Genomic DNA, 18,046 nt, shown 5'->3' with positions numbered 1-18,046 from the left:
CTCGAAATAAGGTCTGTGGTTGACACACATTTAAGAGATAATTCACGTTTTGTTCTACGACATTAAATACATCAGCAGTGACCCCACTGGTGATTTTTGAAGAGTTTACGTGTCTGAAAAACGATGGTTGTTACCGAGTGGCTGAATAGAGAACCGCAGTGACACGTCTTAAAACCAGGAAGTAAACTTCTTCCGGTTCCTTCTTGAAAAACCAATGCAAATTCTCCATAGGATTTTGGAAAATAGCTCGAAATAAGGTCTGTGGTTGACACACATTTAAGAAAGGGATCACGTTTTGTTCAGCGGGATAATCTCCACATGTTAACCCTACTTTTATAATTTTTGAATCATAAATCTAGTCACCAAAAGCGAAATGCTAACGTTATGCTATAAACGAACTACAAGCCAGTACAGCAGCAGGGTCGCACGACTTCAACGTCACGCCAACTTAAGATCGTTTCAACTGACTTGCACTGAAACAGCACTTTGAACACTTTAAATATATTAACATTTTAAACTGTATACCCCGGTTATCTAGGCCCTTTTTGTTTTGTTTAATGTATACCACGTTTATCTAGGCCCTTTTTGTTTTGTTTTATGTATACATGTCACACTGTGGGAAACGATATTTCACGATATTTCAATATTTCTGGAACACATGTAGAATTTTTGACAATAAAGCTGAATTGGACTTTCGCGTGCTTGCATATTTTAACAAAGCTTTTCATTTTGGCCACACTGAATTTAACTAGAAGTCATGGCTGTGTCAATTACCAGTCTGATATCATTTTACAAAGATGACAAGAAGAGTGTAGATAGAGGAAAGAACCACTACAAGTCAGGACACGTAACAGTGCAGCCTAGATGAAGGTGTGCTTACCGGTGTTGTCAGGACTAGCATGAGGGACAAGGTTTATAGTGTCGGTGAGTAGTGATAGCAAGAGTACCGTTAACCTAGAGTTAATTTATTCACATTAATTCCCATCAACAAATCAATTGTATGTGTCACATGAAATCCAAGAAATTCCTGAAAACCTGCCCCCGAGTCTGTCCCTCAGCCAGTCACGATCTTCGGAGGTGGCCTCTCTTGTCAGCGGGTTAAATTAGTTATTGGTTTCAACAGTCACATTAAAACAGTTACTAAATCAGCTTACTATCACTTAATGAACATATCTAGGATTAAAAGACTGATGTCACAGCAGGATTTGGAAAAACTTGTCCATGCTTTTATCTTCAGTAGACTGGACTACTGCAATGGTGTCTTCACAGATCTCACTAAAACATGTATTAGAAAGCTGCAGCTGATTCAGAACGCCTCACTAACACTAAGAAAGTGGATCACATCACTCCTGTTCTGAAGTCTTTACACTGGCTTCCTGTGTGTCAAAGAATAGATTTCAAAATACTGCTGCTGGTTTATAAAGCACTGAATGGTTTAGGCCTAAAATACATTTCTGACCTCCTGCTAGATGTTGAACCATCCAGATCTCTCAGGTCTTCAGGGACTGGTCAGCTTTCTGTCCCCAGAGTCAGAACTAAACATGGTAAAGCAGCGTTCAGTTATTATGCTCCAAATATCTGGAACAAACTCCCAGAAACCTGCAGGTCCGCTGCAACTCTCACTACTTTTAAATCCAGGCTGAAGACTTTTCGTCGCTGCTTTTAATTGAACTATTCATATCTTAGACGGCACTGTAACTTTTATCCATGTATTTTTTCTTTTAATGTTTATTTGATTAGCTTTTATTTTTAATGACTGATTTTAAATGCCATGTTCTTAATGTTTTTCATTTTTTGTAAAGCACTTTGAATTGCCTTGTGTTGAAAAGTGCTATATAAATAAACTTGCCTTGCCTTGCCTAATAAAGATTTCATGTGACACATAAAATGGATTTGTTGATGGGAATGTATGTGAATAAATTAACTCTAGGTTAACGGTACTCTTGCTATCACTACTCACCGACACTATAAACCTTGTCCCTCATGCTAGCCCNGAAAGAGGTCGAGGTTTTTGAGTTGATGTTTTGCAATGCCTGCTGAGGGAGGAAGAATCTCTGATGGGGGGGGATGGATGGGTTGAAGGAGTGTAGTGTGTGTGTTTGAGAATTTGATCAAATGTATTTAAAAACATCGGAAAATTACTAAATAGCCTAAACAGGTTTAAATTTGCCATGCCAATTTAAATGTGAAAAGTCGTTATGTTTTTATATTTTAACGAAGCACGTACATGTGCTGAAATAGTTGCTGCATGTGCCACATGGTCCAATTTGTGACAACAACCTTTCGGAATAACTACGCAAGAGCCTAGCGCCACTCCTTCACCTCCCCCCCCTCTTTTGAGCCATTTGACAAATAGACTCACTATTGTGGATGGGTTCATGAAGCAGTTTATTGTCGCAGTGGAAGCACAGTACGTGCCTCGACACCCTCGAGTCACTGCCACTTTCACCCTGACAGCCAGGGTATTTGCAGCTGCCCTTTTTCTCCACCCACACAGGCCATGGTCAGTGTGGTCATGATGCACATGTGTTGATTGGCACTGATGAGGAAGAACCTCTGTGTTTACGTTCACGGACCGCGCGGGCAGGCTTCTCCCCGCCTGTTCGTAGGCGTGTGCAATGCTTCGCAGAGCCAGCCTGCCGGGGTTCTTGGCAGAGCTTTCCCAGTCACCCCGCCCCCGAAGCACACAACAGCTGTTCAGTGGCGTCTCCTGTTCTGGCCCCCTATTGGGTGAAGGACTAAGACCCCTACTGAATGAGTCCTCGGACCTGACCACCACGTCCTTGGCTCTTGGGCACAAGAGCGGGTTCGGTCTGGTGTCATTCCCGCTCCGTCACCCCCAAATCAACAAGCAACTCGGGTGCACCGACAGAGCGGTTAACTCGGACACTCTTGGCTGACGTTAAGGCAAGTAGCAATGCTGTCTTCCACGACAGTGCTTTCAGGGAGGAGAGCTCCAGAGGCTCAAATGGTTCTGACCCCCTGTAAAAACCGTGACATCAGTGGCTGAGAAAAGGCTGACCTGCCCTCAAATCCCTCATGGCAGGACGAGATGGCTGCTGCATACACCTTCACCGTAGAATGAGCAAGCCCTCTGTCCACCAGTAACTGTAAGAAGGACAAAATAGAGCCCAACTCACAAGATAGGGCCTCTATTCTCCGCTCCTCACACCATCGCTGGAATCCCAGCCACTTTGGCCTGTAACAGGCTGTGGTGGATCCCGCTCTAGCTGCCTGAATAGACTGAATAACTCTGTCATACAATCCACCCTGTCTCAGTCTGTCCCTCTCAGGAGCCAAGCCTGGAGAGAGTGGGTAACGTCCCGATTGCACTTGCCCCTTGAGACATCGCCCCCCAGAACTGGGGAATTGCCCAGGGCTGGCCAACCTTCATCTGGGTCATCTCTGAGTACCACGGTGCTGGTCACCTGTCCCAGTGGAGAACCCCTCCGGATGTGATCCGGGGACCGACAGAACCGGAGGTTGCCCTCCACTGAGCGGGGGATTGTCACCAGACGTCGTTTGTGCCTCTTGGGATCCAATCGCAGGCTGGAGAACCACCTCACACCTCGCCAACACGCTGAGATTATTGGATGCAGCCGCCATCTGTGCACCGAGCCTGAACATTTTATCTAAATACTCCAGGGTGTCTCGGTCCCGCGGCAGCGGGGGGCAGAGGTTTCTTCCCCTCCGCCCAGCCAGCTGTCTGCAGAAGCACATGGGCCGCCAGGCTTTCATCGAGGGGGCGCACACCGGGACACGCCGTGTCCGAGCGGCCCTGCACCCTGATGATGCCCGTCATGGCATCTACTGGGGCCTTTGTCCTCAGTGGTCGCTGCCACGTCGCCTCCACACACTGTCAGATATCTGGCAACGGGGGAGAGACGAAGGCCGGCTGGGCCGGAAGCACCGGGCCGTAAAACCCTGCCGAAGGCGGCTTACAGGCCTCGGTGGCAGCGGTGGGGGGAGCGGTAAGCCCACACGCTCTGCCGCCAGGGTCATCACCGCCGGGAAGTTCAGACGCGCAGACCTGTGTGCTGGACCCTCCTGGCCGCCGGACCGAAGGTGTCAGATAACGAGGCGTCCACCCGGTCCCTCGGGAGGGTGAACTCAAATGGCACCTCATCGAGATCGTCCATGTCGACCACCTCGAGGTCCGGATCCTCCACCTGCGGTCCAAGCTTCCTCCAGAAATGCTCGCCACGATGCCGCCGGTTTAGCTGCGGGATCGTGCGGCAAGCATCACAGGCCGGCGACTTGCCTAGGCCCTCCTCGGCGTGGTTCGGCCCCAGGCTGGAAGCACTGGCGGTGCGGGTCAGCCCCTGCAATCAGGCCAGGGCATGTCGGGCAGGTTCGGTGCTCCAGGAGTGGTTCCATGTTCAATCGCTTCTCTTTCTCTCTCACGTCTTTGCTCAGTATCACTTCCGCTCGCTGAAGAGAAAGGGATGACGGTCAGGTTTTTTTTGTTATACTTTTGTGAGATGCGCGCGCATTCAGGTAGGCCCGCCCCGGGGCCGGCTACGTCTATAGAAGTCTCAGTAGGTGAATGCTTGCATGATAAGGTAGTACCCAGAGAGTCCAGTAGAGGGCGGAGCCTGTCAGAAATGTAACCCAGAGTTTTCCCTGAAGTTAGCTCGCTAAGCGAAAATCCGGCTTCATAGTACAGGCCTCTGAACACTAAATAACTATAACCTGACCAGAGGGCCTACAAAAGGTCAGTTTGGTCGCAAGATTTGGCACTTGGAGACGGTGGAGGATTGCTGCGAGTGCCTCCTGTGAGACCCATATTAAATTAAAGTCATATTTCATTTTCCGTACAGTGCGCATTTATTGCCAATTGTTCTTCTCGACAATTAACTTTATCTTTTGCGTTACAATTTTTTTATTTGTTTTTTACAATTCCATTTGCTAAGTGCAATAGTTACTCATACATGTTCTGTGTGTCAAAGGTTCTTGGGTTTTATACTTCGATTGTTTAGCACTTATGTCAGTAATGCAGTTTTGTCAGGTGCATGAACATAAACTAACCACTAGAGGGTAGCATTCAGCTGTTACATTATGCCACTGCATACACAGCACCACCACCACCACCACCAAATGCCCTTATAAGAGAAGTGCAGTTGAATTGTATATCTATTTTTCAGCTTCTTAAATCAAACCAGTCTATATGTGAAACATAGTGCGGCATCAGGCATTCAATGAGCAGGACTTGTCTTTATGTAGGAGTTCAGCATTCAGCTGGTATATTGTTCAGGAAGTTAATCCTCCAAGCTGAATCTTTATTGCCACTGAGATGTGAGGATGCCAAGGACAGGCTTGGGGAGTAATGGATTTCAAGTAATGCAATTACGTACAGTAATCAGGAGGATACAAAACAAGGAGACCGTATTCCCTTGGAGTTACATAAATTGTATAATACATTATCATACGTATTACCAGTACATTTATACAAATTGGGATTAGGATCAAAACATTACAACACACACAGAAAAGATCGATATTGAGATGCACAAGGTCGACATTTTTATGTTTGCTTTGTAAACTGTACGTGCTCATGTTGGTCTATGACTACTCCATCAATAAAGAAAAGACAGGTTTTTCTTAAAAAAAAACACTTCAGCCAATCAAAATGTTGGATTTTCTAAGGTTTCATTGTTTTATTTTTCTAATATAATACACTTAAGTAAAAAACATCTTATTACAATTTTTTTTATGTCATATTTATTTGCATATTTGATTTTGATATAATCCAGAAGTAATGGGAAGCAATCAGGTTACATTACTTTAATGATGAGATACTCAGATTACTGATTCTATTGTTTAACAGGTATAGGTAACCAACCCTATGTTTTCATATTTCTGGACTTTCTTTTTTGACTGATCTTTGTCCAGTGTGAAAGCTAGTGGGAATGATGTCCAGTTGTCATAGTGTGTTCTAAATTGTTGGGATAGGCCTGCAAAAGACCGTAAAATTACTTGACTGACTCCAATGTTTTAATGTTATATCATATCTTAGTCTTGAGGAAAACAAAAGTAGTGGAGAAGATGTAAGAATGCTGTGTATTTTTATATCCAGTGTAGGAATGTGTTGAAATGTGAACAGTTGATCAGGGGTATTTTCTATTGCACTACTGGCTCTTATATTGGGAGTGGGGATACATTCCTTTCTCATTACTTGTGTCTTTTTGTGCCGCGTTAGACATTCCACCATCATATTATCCCCTTCATGTAATCAGCACCAAACACGCTCCCTCTGAAACACTCCAGGACTCTGACCCTGCTGCTCGGAAATGTAGCCGTGTGCTTTTTGGACAGTCTCAAACTGCTTTATTGTCATCATATGTGTGATTTTCTGATTATCCGGATGTGGTTCTTCTCCAGGTCTACTGGTTTCCTGTAAAATAACTTCTGCATCATCAAATGACCTCACTCTTTCTGATCTTTGAAACATTCTTCTAAGTCTGGTACTGCTTCTCTTTTCTTGCAGTGTGTGTTATGTAGCAGTCTTTACTCTGTTTCCCTGTTCTCCTTCCTCACTTCTCCATTCTTTGATCAGATGTCGCAATGCTGTATCCAGACAGTATGATGTATCTGGGCCAAGCAGCAGACATCACTGCTTCACAATGTGTCTGAGAAAAAGAAGACATTTTCTGCTGCTCGCATCTTTTGTTACCTTGTGAAATTTACTGTAAAAATGCACCAGTCTGCTCTCAGAAAGCACTTTCATATTAATCCCAGAATGTAACATGTCAGAATTATTGTTGAAAAACCTGTCAGTGTGATAATCTTCATCATTCTGAGTTAATAGACAGGCACTAGGACTTACTTAACCATCAGCAGTCAAACTATTTTAAACTGTGAAATTCAGAATTCATATCTCCTTAATTCTAATACACCAGTATTGTAATATAAATGTCATATATTGTCTTATTTTTTACTTTAAACTCTTGTGTATATATAACACGTTTAAAAAAAAAATCTATTAATCTTTTATTAGACATTTTAATTTGACTTCTTATGTTTATATAAATATATTTATTTAATCTTTTTTTTTACATTCTAACTTTAACTTATTGTGTTTATATAAATATTTGTATTATTTTTGTATTGTTTATTATTTATTTATTATAAACTTAATTTAAGTAAAAAATATTTTATATAACAGTAATAGTAAATCATATTAAAAAAAAGTCAGCTCTCAAAAATCAATGATGAAAACAATGATGAACAAAAAGAAAGTTACAACACATTAAATAGGAATAAGAGTACATATTCATAAAGATAATGTGCTTTTTGGACTTTTACAATACATATCTTTGTTAAGTAGTATTTTGTTTAGATATGAAGCAATCCAAAAACATATATATTTCTGTTCTAAATATATTGCCTCTTTTCCTCAAGTTAGAAATCAGACGTTATATTTATACTTTTAGTCGAGAGAACCATGGTGATGCTAACAAAAGAAAAAAATGTCTGTAGTACTGTATACTAAATTCTAAGAAATGATTACCAAGTCTGTCTGTCTGTCTGTCTGTGTATAGCACATATATGGGAGGGAGGGCAGGTTGCCTGACAAATATTGCTCTAATCAGCTCCCCTGGGAGAGTGCATGTGTTTCTGTATGCATAGCAGTGTATGCAGTCGCGTACAATATTCAGAATGTATGAATATTGTGTATCAATGTGTCGCCATGAATGTGCATATATGTGTGTGCGTGTGGGTGTGGTGTGTGTCCCTTTGTTGATGTGTTAGTTTCTTATAAATTGGAGGACCTTGCTGTATCAGAGAGGCAGGGCAACACAGCTCTTAAATAATTTACTATAAATGAAAGTGAAAAATGAATGAGAGCAGATCCTCTCTCCTGTCCTCATGTGAATGTCCACCCCAAAAAATTATCTTTTTGCAATTCAAACATAAACATTGTCAAACCTATCAGGCTACTTATGGCTTATTTGTGTTGATATGTTGCCGTTCTCTTTACTGTCCTTCCTCCCCCTTCTGTTGTGACATGAATGCTCCCACCTTCACATCCCTCACCTATGATCTACAGAACCCTTTTTCTCAGCTGCATGTTTGAATTTGATCTGAACATCAATTTTTCACCAAATTTGTTCTCATATGGGGCAACATGAAGGTTCTAATCAGTAGTTTAAAGCTACCTTCACATGATCCACGGTAAAACAGCTCTGTGCTGACCCTTTGACGCGCAACCAATGAGATTACAGCGGTCTGAGATCACGAGTCGTATCCAGAATCAACACAGGCAAGCAGAGGAGGTAACCGCACAAACAAAACACACAGCAATCATCAATCCTTCACTCTCATACACTCGGCCCACCACCTTGCGGTTAAAGAACAATCATGTGAAGAGAAGACAATTTATTGATAGTCATTTTATTAAGACCAGAAATATTTGAATATAGTTGAAATATATATTTCTGAACAATGGAAACACTGAATCACCCATCTAAAGCAGCCCTAACGTTTCCAACTTTTCACATGTATAAATTGTTTTCCATTACAACACCCTTCATCAGTCGGTAGGGGCCGCTACTTCAGTTTGGACTGTTTAGGATGGTGTTTTTTGCTTACACACAGCATCCATCTCTGTTTTTAATTGCATGAGTCTGTCTCAGAAGAACGTGATCCGCTCAGCCGGTGTTCTTAACGGCTAGAGATCACTAGATACAGCGTGGAGAAGCAATGTGTAGAGCCAGCATTTTTTAAACATCCAACAGTAAATTAATGGTTTATCTTACCCAGATCACAGTTAGTGATTGTTGAAAAAGTCGAAGGTGGACGAACCAAGAAGGTTAATAAGGTTAATGTTGTTTTGTTCCAAAGTGTGTTTTTTTGTGAGTTAACGAGGCGATCTGTAAACATACATCTACAGATGCATCTGGACACATCCTCAGTGATGTTCCTAGAATCATCGGGTGTTTCGGGTCTTTCAACATCATACACCCTCCTCCAGGTGACCCAGCTGGGGCTGATCAAACCCCAGCTTGTGTCCAGATGGTGTCACGGCTTGGCTCTCAGCCATAACAAACGCAGCGATGAGACGATGACGTGAGTATGGAAAAAAGAGGAGTTTATTCACACTCCCCAAAACAACCGACCACCAAACAGGGTTAACAAGCACTATGCAGGAGGATAGCTGTTACGGGCTGCTCTTCCTCCTACGTTCCCCGGGCAGAGAGAGAGCCACTGCAGCCTACTTAGATCCTTTATGGAGGCGCTGATCAGATTGGGAGCACCTGGAGAGAGGCTGCACCTGGATACAATCAGGGATAGAGAAGCACACACACCCACACACAAAGGCACACCCACACCAGCATAGGCAGTGAAGCAGGGGTCGTCACAATGGCGAGCTACTATTTCCTCCACTTCTTTCCCCTCTTGAGCCACAGCCATCTTGATGCTCTCTCTGCCGCTTCGATGGTACTGCGAATGGCTCTCCTCTTCCTTTCCCCCTCAATGCCCATGGTACCAGGGCTCTGGCCAAAGAACAAGCTGCAAAACCCCTGCACCCAACCTCCAATGGGAGACACCTTGCTCTCCAACCAGCCTGCTGGCAACTGTTAACCAGTCTGTATACTTGAAAAGCTTCCTCTCAAGAGCCTCTTCCAAACGATCTTCCCATGGGACTGTCAGCTCCAGAAGTACAACTTGCTTGGTGGAGTCAGAGACAAGAACTATGTCTGGTCACAGGGTGGTTGCTGCGATGTAATTTTGGGAACTTCAGCTGTTTCTCAAGGTCAACCAGCAGCCGCCAGTCCTTCGCAGTGGTCAGGATACCTGCAGATGTTTTCGAGGTGCGTTTTGGCTGCTCTCCGGCTCTGAAAAAGGCAATGGTCTGCTTGGAGGGTCTGGACTGCTTTGCTGACTCGATTCCTGCTGCAATAGCTTCAGCTACATACTTAAGGACCTGGTCGTGCTTCCAACGGTACCGTCCTTCTCCGAGCGCCTTTGGGCAGCAGCTTGCATGCCTTTTCTAGCTCTCAATTAAGAGCTTGTTCAGGATTTTGTCCACATGATGGAGGTCATCTTATTCAGTCTCATGTATATTATGTCACTGGAGACACAGTCTGAGAGCGAGCAAAATGATGCTGAGTGCTGATAGTTACACAGAGAACCTTTATAACAAGGTTATTTGTCAGTTGGACTAAGAACAACCAGATCATGTCACAAAAATTATATTTACTTGTACAAAGATGCATCTTTAATGCTCCTTAAATAAATGTTACATCACATCAAATGCATTGTACTATTACAGAATACAACAGGTTACTTTTTGATTGATTAACAGTGAACTTATCAAACAGTCTGTCCTCAGCATGTTGCATTTCCTATTACAGCACTCTATCCCAAATAAAATATGGAGAATTTGTTACAAGGGGCAAAATAAAAAGCCTTTAAAGTTAAATGTATTTTGCTTTATTGAGAATGTAAAGTTCAAGAGTTTAAGGCAGACTACACATATCCTCTGACCTGTAAGCAGTGCTGGGATCATTTCCTAGTTTTGTGAATGAGTAAAAGCACTCAACCCCACATGAGACCACCCTCAGTAGTCTACGTTACTTTTAATGTTATGAATGGAATGTATGCATAACAGGCACTTGGGCCTTTGGGGCACTCTCACGAACAGATAGGACACATATAATAACTGCACCAACAGAATGTTTCATATCATCCTGAAGCCCCAAGATAAATAGGAAGTACACACTAAAGTAGATCTTGCCAAAAGTCTATTAAATAAGAGATATTTTCTGACTGTGAAACCACTCTACTGCTAGGTTTACCATTTCTGCTATCAATCTCTAATCTTGAAGAAACATATATCAACAATAAAGCAACACTATTGGTAACAAAGTTTGTGTTTTTATCCTTGACACGTAATGTGACTTTCAGTCAACCATCATAGACTTTTATTCTTAAGCAGCTACAGCTTTTATAACATTTATTGTTAAGTACAGATATGCAAAAAAGCTAAAAATGCTGAGGAACATTTTCATTAAAGTAAATATAACCTGGAACAGTTGAAAGAGCAGAACCCTCACAATCCTTGCTGCCCAACGAACTTTCCATTACAACGATCTTAACCATTCAAAATGAATGGCTTACATTAACAAGGGTCAAAGACCTGACTGTCTTTTCTGATTCCAACCCTGAACCCCAAACCTAAGCCTAACCAGACAAATGACCAGACAAAGAAGCATAGAAGCAATTTCCTTCAGGACATAGTGGAGACCAAAAAGAGAGCAAAAACAGAAAGTATATTAAGCCCATGTTTATAAGGTGGACTCCAACAACCATTCAAATAAATAATAATAACATGTAACTGTTTTCTTGAGCATTTGAAAGACAGCAGAACTCTTACGATACTTGCTGCCCAACGACCTTCAATCCCAATGATCTTGACCATTCAAAGTAAATGCCTTACCTTAACTGTTTCACTAGACTTACCAAAAGGTTACTGTCTTTTCAGCAACTGTCTTTTCCAACCCTAACCGGACAGCATTCATTCACATTTTTTGGTTACATTCTGGTTATAATTTGTGATTTGAAAACTAGATGGAGAAAATCTCAGCATTTAGCAACTTGTGCCATATTTTTCCTTTAGGAGGCGGTTGAGACCAAATATAGAGATAAAACGAGAGAGTATATTAGAAACAAACCACTCAAAATAAACAGGAGTATTGCTCAGTAACTGCTATGTAAATAATCTAATGTTGGCTAACATGTTTGCCATATCGACTTTAAAGGTGATATTATATTGAAAGTGTATGAGACTTGTTTAAGCCACCTTGAACCAGCATATCATAAATAAATAAAGCTGCTGATGTGAAAATCAATAATAAACATGTTAGCTGATTTTCACCAGCGGCTGTGTGTCCGTCTATCTTTGGTAAAGTGTGTTCTTTTTCCTTCATTGCTACTGAATGATGCCAAATAAAATACATGCAGTTTTTTGGCTGTGACAGCTGTGATAAAAAAATATGATATCCAATATATATTTTTTAATTCACCTCCCGAATTCTGAGAGAGGCATGATCATCTTCAAACGTATGCAGATGTAGGCTCAGGCGTGTTGCAGATCAAACCTCTGTGTGCCAGCGTGCGTGTGTTCCTCTGAGACAGCTCTGTGTGTGTGTTTCTGCCAGCACATTGTAAGCGTGTCTGTTTCTATGTGCATCTGTGAGTGTATTTCTGCGTAGTGTGATGTATGTGTGTGTGAGTATGTTTAGTCTGTGAGATGCGTCAGTAACTGGGGCAGAACAGATTGTTGCTGATGGCTGTAGGCGAGCATAGACCTACATTCTGCTCCGCCATACAGAGGAGAAGGAGGAGGAGGAGGAGGAGGGGTGGGGGGTGGGTGCAGTAGGGTTATACAAATTGGGGTTTCTCCATCACTCCTCTTCCTCCTTAATCTCCCTTTTTCTATTTCAACCTCCCACTCAACTTTTCTTGAGCTTTTCAGTCTGTTTTCTGATCTGTCCTCTCCTCTCCGTTCAGCTCTTCGTGTTGTCTGCTCTGACACTTGACAGACACAGGGACTTACTCAGCACACTGAGAGGAAGTGACTCCTGAAACGAGGGAGAGAAAAGACAAAGATATAGAAGAAGGGAGAGAGAGGAAGTAAGATGAAATTGTAATAAAATAATAACCTTCTCGGTTCTAGTGATGGAAGGAGTCCTCAAATATTAAGCAAAAATAGACATACTATAGTATACAATTACTTTGTTACAAGGTCCTGCATTCAAAATATACTTAAAATACCCATGTAAAAGCCCATTTTAGAATCATAGTCCCTCTGTGGGACTAATAAAGGAATTATGATTCTGATATTAAATGACTGATTTATGGAAATTGATGCATTAATGTGTTTGTCATAGCTGCTAAATGTGGAGTTAATTTTAATTGTTTAATTGTATACTTCCGCTGGAAGTCTTAAGCAATAATTAAATAACATGTTTCCAATGTCTTCAGAGCTATGTCTGTGTTCACTGTCCGCCTTCAAAAGGGGCGCTCTGAACCTACCAGTAGGCCTACACATCAAACCGACGGAACACGACTGTTGTGTCGCCTGACTCGCCTCACGTCTCCTGAGTCTTGGCCAACAGTCGCACTGGAACACACTGCAAAGACTTCAGCCGACGGCCAAGTAGCATGTACATGCACATGCGTGCTTGGCAATAACTCTCCTTACCAGCAGGCGGCGGTAGTGTGTATTCATCATTCAAAAGAGGCAACAACCACAAGACAGACTGCGTGATACACAGAGAGAAGAAGAACAGACCATGATATAAACAAACAATAAAAAGCATGTGCGTTCCATTTTCACTCTACAGCGAGAAGCTCGTGTGGCATTCCCGAACCTGTGTCAAGAGCTGGAGTTAAATGAAATCTCAGATTTGCCTTCTTAATAGTTTGTTTGGTTTCCTCACTTCCGTTTTGCTTCTCATGCACTGATTCGCTAAGCTGAACAGCCAATCAGAGTAACTTCTTTGGCCGACGGCCTTTAGCCGACAGCTTCTCGATTCTTCATGTTGAATCGGCGGCGGAAGGTGTCGGCATGGCCAAAAAGACACGACGGTGCGGGACACACCAATCTGAGTAGGCCGACAGGACGCTCACGACGGCCAGACATCTGTCGACATCTATCGACGGCCAAAATTGGCTTGGTGTGTCCGGGCCCTAAGATGCGTACAAAAATCTATAAAAGGTCACAGTTTCCTTAAATCTAACTTACAGGTAGACTAGTTTAGGAACTACATCACATTTGTGTTTAAAACAGGTAACGTTGCAGAACGTAAATTTGGTGTAAAACGGACGCAACCACACTTTCCATACATGGGGTGAAACTACTAAACGCTGGTAAGGTGGATGTGGCTCAGGGGATTAATAGATGTCTTCCAATCTGTGGGTCAGTGAATTGATCCCCAACCCCTGCAGACGACACGCCAAGTGTCCTTGGAAAAGATACTGAACTCCAAAAAAACACTTAAGAACGGACATGACCAGGACATATGTCCCAGGGAATAATGACACCTGGGACAGGTTGGAACGACACTGGGAAATATCTTAGCTAATCTGTCCTTGGAGTAATGTAGTCGGTGTACTGTACCTTAAATCGGATTAATCCATGTCTAATACAGAAAGATAAGGTGTGTTTACGTGAAACAATGTTTTTCTAGGCGTCCTCTGAGATAGAATCTCCAACATCCCCTTCCCATGCTTCTTTACTTTTATCCCATTTGTGAGGGCAGATATTCAGAATTAATGTGTATATGTTTTGACAGTGAACCTTCATTGAATGGATTCACATTAAGAACTGAATAAGCAAAATCTTCAGAGGGTACATGGTGTGATGTAGACTGAAAATCATCTTATCTTCAATGCTTTTAAATGGCCTAATATACTCTGTAATTAAATATTGCCGATAAATGGTGCAGAAGGAGAGGATCACTGTCAGTTTGTGTTCCTCTTTAGAAAAAACAAAACAGAAAGTCCTTCTTTGAACTTCCAGTGGATAATAAATCAGTACTTCACCCACTGATACCGACTCAAATCAAATATCGCTCCACACTGTTGTGTTCAGAGCTGCTCACATCTGCTTTCAGTGGGCAACATCAATTGCACAAGTTGTGATGCTTCCTCTCAAAAGAAATGCCTACAATCAGCGGTTTGAACAGTCAGCTGACACCTGACCTCTGACCCCACCCAGGGACATTGGTCTGAGTCACACCACAGAGCATGAAACTGGCTGTCACTGCAACATTCATTGAATGATGACATGAGTTAAAAAAATAAAGATATAACCTACACTTAACATACGTCTATGTAGCAAATGCCAGCAAGATGTGCTGGAGCTTGTGCTGAATTTGACTCTTGTGTCAAAAGAAAAACATGTTCATCCTACCATGACTTCATATACTTTACTGTAGGCTCAGCTGTCACAATGTGATTCCCTGCAACAAATGAATCATCATGGCCTATATGCTAACTGTTTTCAGGGTATTTGAATATTCTATTTTGAAAGCCACTGACTAATCTTTTGCACACATTTGCCATAAGCCTTTAACACATTATGATAAAAGAAACTGTGAAAATGCCTTATTTTTTCCTCATACTTCACTGTGCGTGTGGTCAGAATGAAGGTTTCGATGGAGCAATGATGAAAATATAGACAACTGTTCTTAATGCAACAAAGGTTAGGACTGACATTGTCAGATTTTTAGGTCCAATACCAACTGGGTAAGAGGTGAGCAAAAGGTTTTCACTAGTTTGAAGGGAAACAAACATGACGGCCTGTCTCTGCAGTAGCTGCGTGCGAGACACCCTAAATAGAAACCAGGTCCACGGTTAAGAAAGCAGTGAAACCTTGTCAAATTGATTTAACCTGGCTGGAATCTGTCACTGGAACATACACAGCTGTTAATAAACCCAGACTGTTTTCATGACTCTTTGAAGTATGTTTACCTTCCACACTGATCGGATCTTTTTCACGAAAGGCCTGGTGGGAGACAATGAGAGCCAAAGGAGGATTCAGTTGCAACTGAACACATGCTCCTTAGTTTTCTGTCATGTCCAAAAAGAACCGGTAAATTTGCTAAGTGTGACGGTAGAGAGAGTGTTTGAACAAACTGTGCGCAGGGCAGACTCGAAGCACATAGGGTAAGGCTGAGACAAGAAAAACACTGGCTGTGTCGTTCCTTCTGTCAAGGTCACTGTAGAGGACCATTGTACCACATGACACATGCTCGCAAACATGTACACATATAGAGTGCACATATGGTATTCACACACACCCACAAACACAGGAGATGCTCACATGGGTGTGTCCTCTCCTGTATCCATATGACGTCTCTCTGGGGAAGCTGAACATTTGGCAGCTGAGCAGGTTGATGTGATGAGCTTGTGCTTATACACAAGGTGTTTCTGCTGTCGGCTCCCCTCTATAGACACACAGGCTCTTACATGTTGATAAATGTCTCTGCTTTTTTTTCAAATATTAAGTGTAGGATATGAGCATAATTTTTGTTTTATTATTTCAAAAAGGAACTATTATTAACAGAATTTCAAGAGTTTTGTTAAGTCAAAGAAGACTACAGTATGTTTTGTGTTGCTGAGACAACTATCCGCATAGTTTCTCTCGCGTATAGCCCTTTCGTTTACACGAGGCCATAACGGAACGGCTGAAATGGACCCCGCAAACGATAACGGGTCCCAAGGTTGATAGATCTGCAAACGGAACGCTCTGGGGGGGCAAACGGCTCCGTGTGTACGCTCTATACCAGTTACCATCAACTAGCGGCCGACGGGCCACATCAGGCCCGCCAGACATTCTCATTTTTTTTAGACTTTTGGGGGCCCTAAGCGAGCTTTGGCGCCCCCCTCACTCTAGCACGTTCTCACTGCACACAACACGTAACCAACTTTTGTCTTATGATGTTAGCATAAGCACACATATTGTATAAATAAGCATGTAAATATCGTGGACCTAACCTCCGCTAGGGGGGTCCGGGGGCATGCTCCCCCGGGAAGATTATTTTTTAAATAACAATCTGGTGCACTTTGAGAGAAAAATTAAGAGACCTATCGATACATCTCTCAACACCCATATGAAACAGAACTGTAAACAGATTTTTCTTTATGGATATTTTACAAATCACTCCCCTTTTAAACTGTATTCTTGTTTTACTGTCATATACTATTTCATAACTGTTTTTAATTTATTCTCTCTGGCTGTCATCTCATAATGTTCACATAGAAACTAGCTGTTAATAGAAATAAAATTCAGAAGAATTATAATTTCATGCAAAAATCTGTCACAAAAAGAGGTTGCACATTTAAATTCAGGTGTTGTTATGGCAACGTCAGTGGCCAAACAGACACATTTACATTTACTTGCTAACGGTTTAGCTTACCCCGCGATTCAAAGTAACTTCAACGTAGCTGTAATTTATGCTTTGCTTACATGTTACACATATCTTGGAAGTTTACTGACATTTACATACCATTTACCTGGCTCAAGTGGTGGCTCTGGGGTTGTTGTGTGAGCCACCACTTGAGAATTGTCGTCTTTTTTAAGAAAATATGTTTTTATGTCCATCTTCAAAAACTCTGAGTCCGACTGACAATTTAAACATTGTCACAGCGCACAGGATAGGTACCTGTCAGCCAATAAAACAGATGTTTATATCCATTCAACTCTCTGGTTGGTCTAGTGTGTTGCCTCTGTTGCATTCACTGAACACGGGAAATTACAATTCTGCCGTCCTTCACCGGCGAATCCCGGGGCGTTCTGGTGATCGGGGATCGTTTTTTTTTTTTTAATTTTTTTTAAATTTAAATAGCTTTTTTTGTTTTGTTATTATTATTAGAGTCATGTGGACAGCGGCACTATTCATCACAAATTGAATTAACACAATTATACGGATCCTAACGGATGAGAGTTCAGTAGCATCAATATAATAAACTCAGTTAGTATATGTCACCCCGTTTTTTCATAAAATCAGTCGGTGGTTAACACGTTCAAGAGGGTGAATTTTTCTACTCTCTCGGACATTAAAAGTAGGATCCATATGGAGTTGTTTAGAAACCCTCCCTCAACTTTAAGGCACAATGGGTTCGCTGTCGGGTTTTGTAGTGACGAGAATCTCCTCTAAGACGAACCTCCTTACCCGGTTTATATGGTTGTGTCACACACTTTTGGAACACTTCTGAATGTCTTTTTGCACAACTGAGAACAGACGGTTGTTTCCATATATTGTTTCATAACTCTACTGAAAACAATAACGTGTTTATGAATAAAAGGTAGTTATTAACGCTTGTTTAAGAAATTTTAGTCCTGTTACACTAAAAGACCTAAAAAAAGAAGAGTAGAACAGAGAGTGGGATCAACTCCATATGGATCCTACTTTTAATGGTTCGCGGAGAGAAGTAGAAAAATTCACCCTCTTGAACGTGTTAACTCACCGACCTGATTATATGAAAAAACGGGGTGACTCTATATGGGTGGTTACGAAATGATGGAGTAGTA

The sequence above is a fragment of the Notothenia coriiceps genome, unplaced genomic scaffold (assembly GCF_000735185.1).
Source record: "Notothenia coriiceps isolate Sejong01 unplaced genomic scaffold, NC01 NC01_scaffold00017403, whole genome shotgun sequence".
NCBI lineage: Eukaryota > Metazoa > Chordata > Actinopteri > Perciformes > Nototheniidae > Notothenia > Notothenia coriiceps.
The sequence above is the reverse complement of the archived record's forward strand: the minus strand, read 5'-3'. Positions refer to the sequence as shown.